This window comes from Callithrix jacchus, chromosome 5 (assembly GCF_049354715.1).
Source record: "Callithrix jacchus isolate 240 chromosome 5, calJac240_pri, whole genome shotgun sequence".
NCBI lineage: Eukaryota > Metazoa > Chordata > Mammalia > Primates > Cebidae > Callithrix > Callithrix jacchus.
Window position 1 is genome coordinate 164,129,744 of NC_133506.1, and position 9,533 is coordinate 164,139,276.

The 9,533-nt window shown below is 47.3% G+C and overlaps 1 non-coding gene across 1 annotated transcript; it reads left to right on the plus strand.

Moving 5' to 3' along the window:
* Positions 1-8,938: 8,938 nt before the first annotated feature.
* On the plus strand, positions 8,939-9,070 carry LOC118154365 (small nucleolar RNA SNORA38). The gene has a single exon (XR_004744232.1). It is a non-coding gene; the product is annotated as a small nucleolar RNA SNORA38 (small nucleolar RNA).
* Positions 9,071-9,533: the final 463 nt, after the last annotated feature.

Here is a 9,533-nt window from a genome sequence, read left to right on the forward strand (position 1 = left end):
AAAAGCGCAGGGGTTTGAACGTCAGAGGCGGCGGCAGTGAGGACGGCGTCATCACAGCGCGCGGTGGAGGCCACGCGGCCCCGGCAGTGTCCCCACGGGGTGTGTGCGGCGGACGCGCAGTGCCCTGCGGGTGTGTCCCTGCCCTCTGCGCTGGTCCAGGCTGGCCGCAGGCACCACCCTGCCCTTGAAAGTGGATCTTTTCCTCCGAAGAAACGGCAGTGGGCACTGCCCGGAAGCCTGGAACATTCCAGGTCCTGACGACCCAGTGGCTAAAGGCAGGACTGTGTCGCCGCAGGCGGGCAGCGACGGTGTGCAGTCGCGGCTGGGAGACGCGGAGAAAGTCTCTTCCTGCCCGCACTCAGGACGGACGGGGACTCCTGTGGTTCCAGCCGCGGCCCGGGGGAGCGGCCGGTGCCTTCGCAGCCTGCTGTTTGAATGTGGGAAATGCGAAGCCTCAGGCCCCGGGGATGGCGGCGGAGGGCAGCTGTGGTTCTGGTGTCCTCCGTGGCTTAGGCTACACGCAGATTGTGTTTAGTAGCAGAAACCGTGTTAATGGAAGTCTGGGGACAAAGTGTGGACGCTTCAAAGAGTTCAGCTAGCGGAGGACGCTTGGAAGCCCATTTAACAGCTAAGATCACTCCTCAGTCCCCGACCTGCCGCAGGGACTTAGCAGGTTCTTCTCCCGCTGAGGCTAAAGTTCACCGGTGACATTCATCCTCCAAAGAGGAGGGGCGGGAATAGACTGGAAATAGGAATTGTTCTGTCTTGCACCCATTACCACGATGAAGCTCCCCAACAGGGAGTGAACATAACCCGGCATAACTGAAAGTGAACGTGTGCTGGTCTGTGGCTCACGCCTGTAATCCCAGCACCTTGGAAGACCGAGGCGTGTGGATCACCTGAGGTCTGGAGTTCGAGACCAGCCTGGCTAACATGGCAAAACCCCATCTCTACTAAAAATTCAAAAATTAGGTGCGGTGCTGCACCCCTGTGATCCCAGCTACTTGGCAGGCTGAGGCAGGGGAAATCACTTGAACCCGAGAAGCGGAGCTTGTGGCAAGCTGAGATCATGTCACTGCACTCCAGCCTTGGTGACAGAGTAAGACTCTGTCTTAAAAAAAAGAAGGGGGGGGGAAATGTGGCTCTGAAGAAAAAGCAGAAGAATTGACAGCAAACTTAATCTGTGTATCAGACACATTCAAGTGTGTTTATTTAATCCTCATAGAGTACCTATAAGGTTGGTTCTTCCTGTACTATCTTTGAACAGAGTACAGAGTTTCATTTGTTTTTTAATCAGACAGCTGCTTTTCTTTTGAGGATATCTGCTTTGGAACGCCAAAGAAAACTCCAAAACAAACTCTTTTAACTACAGAATACCTGACATTCTTGGTTTTCAATCTGGGGGCTCAGATTTCATAAATACTTTTCAGTTTTATATTTCCCTTTGATGGTAATTCTTTTTTTAAAAAAATCTTACCAGTTTTCAGGGTCTAATTTCTCACAGTAACGGGCACCATCCTTAGAATGTAAACAAAATGTGAATTTACTTTTGGTTTCTCACTATCCCTGAACTGATATTTGTTCCATTTTTCTCTTTACCAGTGGATGAAAACTCGAGCAGTAGCAGAAATTCCTGTGGTCACATTAGTTTTACTTACTTATTTTGAGACCAGGTCTCACTCGGTGCAGACTCACTGCAGCCTTGACTTCCCGGGCTCAGGTGACCCTCCCACCTCAGCCTCCCAAGTAGCTGGGACTGCTGGTGGCGCTCACCACCAAGGCCGGCTCATTCTTGTCTTTTTTGTAGAGATGGGGTTTCACCATGTTGCCCGGGCTGGTATCGAACTCCTGGGCTCAAGAGGCCCACTTTGGTCTCCCAAAGTTCTGGGAGCCCTATGGTCACTTTAAGTAATGAAACACAGTCCAGCTGTATACACTGTTCAGCAGCTCAGTCCTCAACTCAAATCATTCGCTCCAGCCCAGCTTGGGTCTGAGTTCCAGCTCCAGGCATTAGTTTCCTGGAGCAGGCTCCTGGCTCACAAGAGCCCACTGTGGGCTTCTCTTCCTAACTCTGCATTCAGTGGCGTCACATTGGCAGCCTGAGATGGCCACACCAGGAGTATTTGCACCATGGAAATGGGTAAATGCTACAAGGCAGGGCTTTTCCCTTGAAAAGCCAGTGTGCTGCTCAACAAATAGTGGTGTCCTGGCTAAATATCACACTGGGCGTGCTCCACTTCTTTCTTTCCTTGGCCTTCTGCCTTTCAAGGCTCTAGGGTCCTCCAAGATTGAAGTGTAGGGAGAGGAAGAAAAAGGGGCACAGAGCTTCCTACTCAACTGTCATTGTCCAAAGTCAGCGTCCAGCTCTCTGGGCCTAAACTTGTTTTAGGGCTGATTCCTTTGCTCAGCGGTACCCTGTGGGTCCCTCGGACAGGGCTCACCGAAGGGGTAGCAGTGTTTGCCCAGTGTGGGCCTCAGACCACGGGTATCAGGATGGCCAATGGCTTTGTTCACCTGCAGATTCCCAGCCCCACCCACCAGGACTTTCAAATGAGAATCTGAATTTTAACAAGTATTCTCAATGATTCTCACGCCAGTAGAGTCTGAGAAACACTGAACCACATGACTGTAAAACCCCTTCAGTTGCTCAAAGCCCACGATCCCTGAAGCACACTTTGTATCATTTCCCGTTCCTGCTCAAAGGCCTGGAAAGATGGCATCTCATGGCTTGTTGAGTAAAATCTAATTCTCTGGACAAGCTTTCCAGGCTCTCCATAATCTAGCCCTGTCATAGCCTGCCAATACCATCCTGCGCGGCCCTCTTCAGAGGGGCCACATTCCAGATCACCCCACCTGCTCTGTCCTTCCCAGCCCTTTGCTCCGCCTTGCTCTGCACTGCCTTCCCACTCTTTCTAAGCCCGACCCCAATCCCAAGGTCAGCTCAGCCTCTGAAGCCACCTCAGGTCCCCTTGGTCACAAGGCACTCGTACTTTCTCTGAATCCCAAAGCACAGATCTTTAAAAAATGGTGATATAAGCTTACGTCTTGCCACCCTCATTATTTCAGTCATTTAGCAGGAAAGCCCATGAATAAAAAGCAGATTTTGTAATCCCCTGGGAACCTGTCCTGCACTCAGTCATTCCGTCACATAGCCCTTCCTTTTCTCTAACTTCAATACGTCCTGCTGCACTTCTAAATGAAAGCTGCCACCTTTTAACCATCAGCAGGAACAAAGTGTTCCTGGGAGGAGGAAAAAAAAACATGAATTTTTGAAGGTTGGCCAGACCGGTAAGTGAGCTGCATTTCTTCACTTCCGCACAGACAAAAAGCCTTCTTGTTGACACAAGCAGCAGCTAAGCCTGTTCCCATGCATCTAGGCCTGATTTTCACTGGGCAAATGTCCCATTTTACCCACCATTTGATACTGGAAAGAAAGCCCCAAACATATTGTACTTGCCAGGCATCTCCATTAGCCAAAGCAGTCCGGGGTGTGATTCAGGTTTGTGTTTGCCCGTCATTTAGGAGTTAGAGTGGTTTCCACTTTAGGAGGCCCAGGAGTCATCCTTAATAAGGCACCAATTAAATTCCACTCTCCCAAGAAGAGCGTTCGCCAGCCCAAACTCAGCCTGTGGCACAAAGTGAACCCCAAGGCTCTCGAGTGACAGCACCTGCCCGGGCTGACCAGTCAGTGTGAATTAATGTTCATGGCCTAACACCAGGTTCAGTTTCTAAAATAGGGTTTGATCTCAGGAGGCCACTGGAATGACAGAGCTTCGTCAAGGGCTTGTTGAGATCATCGAGTTCTGCCCCTCACCTCTGTGCCAAATCTAGCAACTCCTACTTGTTCTGTGACTCAGGGCAAACATCCTTGAACTCTCAATGCTGGGTGAGGTGCTCATTCCGTGGGCCCACCCTGTCAATCATTAGGCTGGATGTGGCTCCCTGGTTCCCTTCCTGTGGTGGGCAGTAGGCTCCCTCATGGCAGAGCCTGGTATTCCCAGCTTTCAGCACAGTGCTTGGCACACACAATGACTTAATCAGCATTTTAATATAGTAACAATTTAATTCTCACAATGGCCCAGCGAGGTACCAGATATTATTCCCATTTTACAAATTAGAAAACAGAAACGTAGGAGATTAAGTAACTTGCAGAAGCAGGATTCAAATGCGTGCGTTTCATCTGGGCCTAATTACTTAATGAATCTCTTTTTTAAATATTTATGTTTTTTCAGGTAAGACTTTTCGCACCAACTTAATGAACTGCTTAAAAATATCTTGGTTTCTTTGGCGATCCTCCTATGAAAGTAACTTTTTCCCCTAAATCAGCATATAACACGATAGAACTATTCCTCAGCTGGGGGAAGTGTCTCCACAGCGTGGCACCGTTGTTTGCACATCGTGAGCACTCATGGCGTGTCTGCATGATTGACGGCTTGCCTCATTCCTTCATCCAATAATGAATCAGTCATCCCAGAGAAATAGTCTTGGTTTCTAACAAGCACCTAAGTGGCCAAGCAAACTAACTGAGAGTCTCAGAAGGCCACAACTTTAATATTTAAGTAACAACAACATAAAACAAGAAACTACATCCCTGCCTCCTAATATCGCTGACACACACACTCCTCTTCCCCTCCCGTCGCTTCTCCTGACCTGACAGCACAAAACAGGACGGGAAGAGCCTTCCCAGCCCATCATCATATTTGTCCTCATCTGTATGTTCCCAGCAGGGCTCAGATGTGGGATGAGATGAGCTTTTCTTGTTTTTCTTCAAGAATACACTAAGAAATTGTGAGCACAGGCACTTCATGGCCTGGCATCCAGAAAACTTGCCCACCATTATCGTTTCTTGTTCCATGTTGCAATTGCTCAGATACTGAAATTATGGCCACTGAGACCCTCGGTAACTTTACTTTGCTCCTCAGGTGCTAGGTTGAAATCAGGCTGGACCTTATGTGGGAGGTTAGAACTATTTCTGGTTCATTTCTGAACTTCTCAGCAGCAGTTCAGAGTGGAGTGAGCTTTCTAAACTCATTTTCCTCCTTCCTCATGAGGTAATCTATCTCCATCATCATCAGTAGGTCCGTGGCCAGGGATTATGCCAAGTTCAATGTTCATGGCACCCAATATATATTGGACAGTGCTTGATATAGAAACAGTAGCTATACATATAGGATTCACTATGTGCCAGATAATTCTAAATGCTTCAATATATCAACAATTTAATTCTCACAACGATCCAATGACATACGTCCCAATATTATTCCCATTTTGCAGATTAGAAAACTGAAACGTAGGGAGGTTAAGTAACTTGCCCAAAGGCTGATGACTTATAAGTAGTAGATTCAGGATTCAAACCCAGATATTTCGTCTCTGGAGTCTTGATGTATCTTCATATGCCTTAATAAATCTACCCCTATTATTATAAGCATATCGCATAAAACGGGGCACTGTCGTAGACAATCGTAATAATGCCTTCAGCAGCACACATTCTGAAGCCTGATGCCATCTTCAAGGGAGAATGAGGAAGAGGTTATGGGCCCTTCCTAAACTGATAAAAATGAACATTTAGTGATCTAAGACTTCACAGGTGCTAACATTGGAATGGAGAAGATGTCTGTCCCTGGTCCTTACTCCTCCTCATCTATCCATTTTCAGAAATATCACCTTATTTATGGCTGTTCAAAAATAAATTAATGAGACCGGGCATAGTGGCTCACGCCTGTAATCCAAGCACTTTGGAGGCCAAGGCGGGCGGATCACCTGAGGTCTGGAGTTCAAGACCAGCCTGACCAACATGGTGAAACCCATCTTTAAAAAAAGAAAATAAAGAGGAAAAAAAATTGGAAAAAATAAAATAAAATAAAATAGTTTCTCTCTTTCAACCCAGTCTAGAGATAGAAATCTTATCATTACCCCCCACATCAACCCAGTCTAGAGATAGAAATCTCATCATTGCCCCCCACATCAACCCAGTCTAGAGATAGAAATCTCATCATTACCCCCCACAACCTCTAGTCAGAAAGAACTTCACTGTTGTTCACTGATTGGTTAATTGATTGATTCGTGCAATGAGCATACCAGGCTGGGGGATTCATGAGGCATAAAGCATCCTGTCCCTCCAAAGCTGCAGCCTTCCTGGCATCTGCACATGGGCAATTCATGAGGACCTCAAGATCCACATATCTAAAGCTGAGCTCTTGAGAGTCCACTTCCAACCCCACTCCCCCAACCAGCTCCCTCTGCATCTTCTCCATTCCAGTTAACGGCAGCCCTGGAATCACCCTTGACTCCATTCTCTCTCACCCTACCTCCAGCCCCTCAGGAAATCCTATTGGCTCCATCATGAAAATAGACTCAGAATTGGATCACTTCTCCCATTCCCCTGGCCTGAGCCACCAACTTCTCACCTGGGTTAGACTGTGCAACACCTCCCCACCTTGGCAGACTATTCTCAACAAGGCAAGCAGAAGGAGTCTTAAAATACATCAGCTCATGCCACTTCTCAAAACCCTCAAGTGGCTTCCCATCTCACTCAGAATAAAAACCAAAATCCTGGCCGGGCGTGGTGGCTCACACCTATAATCCCAGCACTTTGAGAGGCTGAGGCGGGTGGATCACAAGGTCAAGAGATCCAGACCATCCTGGTCAACAAGGTGAAACCCCGTCTCTATTAAAAATACAAAAATTAGCTGGGCATGGTGGTGCACACCTGTAGTCCCAGCTACTCGGGAGGCTGAGGCAGGAGAATTGCTTGAACCCAGAAGGCGGAGGTTGTGGTGAGCTGAGATCGCGCCATTGCACTCCAGCCTGGGTAACAAGAGTGAAACTATCTCAAAAAAAAAACAAACAAAACAAAATCCTGACTATAATCTATAAGGATCTTCATGACAACCACCCCCTTCCACTCGTTCTTGTCCCTCCCCATGCACCGAGGCTCCACCAGCACTACTCTGCTTGTCGTTCTTCTAATCTTCTAGCTACATCCTCACCTCAGGGCCTTTGTGCTTGTGTGGGGAGGAAAGAGCTTTCCGGCCACCTCCATGGCTTGCTCTCTCAACTTCCCCAGTTCCTTTAGAAATTATCTTCTCAGCCAGGCGCAATGGCTCATGCTTGTAATCCCAGCACATTGGGAGGTCGAGGCGGGTGGATAACCTGAGGTCAGGAGTTCAAGATCAGCCTGGCTAAACATGGCAAAACCCTGTCTCTACTAAAAATACAAAAATTAGCCGGTGAGGTGGCAGGGACCTGTAATCCAAGATACTCAGGAGGCTGAGGCAGGGAGAATCACTTGAAGCCAGGAGGTAGAAGTTGCAGTGAGCTGTGATCATGCCATTGCACTCCAGCCTGAGCAACAGAGCAAGACTCTGTCTTAAAAATAAAAAACCAGGCACAGTGGCTCACGCCTGTAATCCCAGCACTTTGGGAGGCCGAGGCGGGTGGATCACGAGGTCAAGAGATCGAGACCATCCTGGTCAACATGGTGAAACCCCGTCTCTACTAAAAATACAAAAAAAAAAAAAAAATTAGCTGGGCACGGTGGTGCGTGCCTGTAATCCCAGCTACTCAAGAGGCTGAGGCAGGAGAATTGCCTGAACCCAGGAGGCGGAGGTTGCAGTGAGCCGAGATCATGCCATTTCACTCCAGCCTGAGTAACAAGAGTGAAACTCCTTCTAAAAATAAAATAAAATAAAGAAAAAAGAAATTATCTTCTCAGTGAGATCTTCTCTGTTTACCCTGTCCAAAGTTTCAGTAAATTTCCTGCTTTCCACTTTCTCTCTAGCACGTACTGACATTTGGCATGCTGTGTGTGTGCTACATTTATCTTGCTTGTTGTCTGTCTTTTCTACCATGGTGCAAACATTTTTGCTCTTTGGTTCACTATTATATCCCCTGCCTGGAACAAAACTTGAAATTTAGTAGACATTCGATAAATATTTGTTGAACAAATGAATGAATGAGGATAGGAACCCAGATGACAGTGTTCAAGAGTATGCTGAGTGATAATGATCACTTCTGGTGAGGGCAATCACAGAAGTGTAAAAAAGGAGGTAGGACTCTGGGTGGTGGACAGAACCTAGCACATGGGGTGTCACATGAGCATAACTCGGAAGGTAAGAACAGGACGTGGCTGCTGGGAGGTAGTGCACAGGCCACTCCCAGTGTGCCTGGAATGGAGGTTCCTAGAGGAAGATGCTGAAGAGTTGGGCTGGGGCAATGAGGAAGCTTCACAAGCAACCCAAGAAGCTGGACTTGTGGATGGGGATTCTACATTAATTCTTACTTCCCACTTGATTTGTCCATGCCATAGTCACAGAGTATTTCACAACCACTGAGTATGAAGTGCGTGACGGGATGAAAGGTCGTAAGGAAAGTCAATACCAGGATTTCTCATTGGTCAGTAATACTTACTGACCATTTGCTATTCACAAAACCTGTGTTACCAGCTAACTTGCTGCTTCCCAAGTGTTAAATGCACACTCTGAAAGAAGAGACCCCCCAAACAGGCTTTCTGTGAGCAACGTGGCTGTTTATTCAGCTGAGTGTGGGCGGGCCGAGTCTGAAAATAGAGTCAGTGCAGGGCAGTGGGACAGGAGGTGGTTTTAGAGGTTTGGGGTGGGCAGTGGAAAGTTACAGAAGTTACAGTTCGGGGCAGTTTTTGCAAGCTGGGAGGGGGTCACAGGGCCTGGAGTCAAGAGGTTGACCAAGGTCAGTTACAAAGTCCAGTTGCCTTATCAGTTGAGGTGGGAATAAGGAACAATAGAAGAATGTCTCAAAGTTAATTAGGCACCGCAGGGGTTGCTCATTCTTCCCCTTTTTGTGGTTTTCCAGTTACTTCAGACTCTCTAGTTCCAGAAACTCATCTGGAGTGTACGTGCAGGTCACAGAGGTTACCATGCCATCCATGTCCCAGTCAGTTGGCCTAAAAGACCTTACACCACCCTCCTACAAAGGCCTGTCTGTGGTTCCCTGTCTTTGGACACGTAAGAATTGGAGGCAAAGAAATGTGGACTTGGGAAAGTCTGAGGCCAGCTTGCCCCTTGGAGCCTCAAGATCAACCAATCTCATAAAGGGGAAAAAAACAAAACCAAAAAGACCTTACACCAAGAACAGAAAGGCAACTCTGACCCCAAGGTCTGAATGCTAGGACTTTCAACAGTGTAATACAATATAGTTGTAAAACTTAAGGACAAGTTGAAATTTTTCTTACAGTCGGTATATTATGATCTCCTTTATATGACTGAAAATCGACAACTTAGAAAGCAAGCTAAGTAATTATTGCCTCAAACTTAAGCAAATGTGATTTGGAGAGGGGGCCACTCACTAGAACATGTGGTTAATTTCCAAGCAGTTTAGACAGCTCCCTACCATTAGACACTGTGAACAGTATCTTTCTTTGGAGCTCTTCTCAGAACACTAATTTTATAAAGGGGACTGGGATGTACTACTGAGTACAGGTTAAGTCAGCTGCTCATTACTGGCCCAAGAGGAGCTGAATCTCCTCTTAGCAATCCTTTAAAATTAATAGGCTAGGC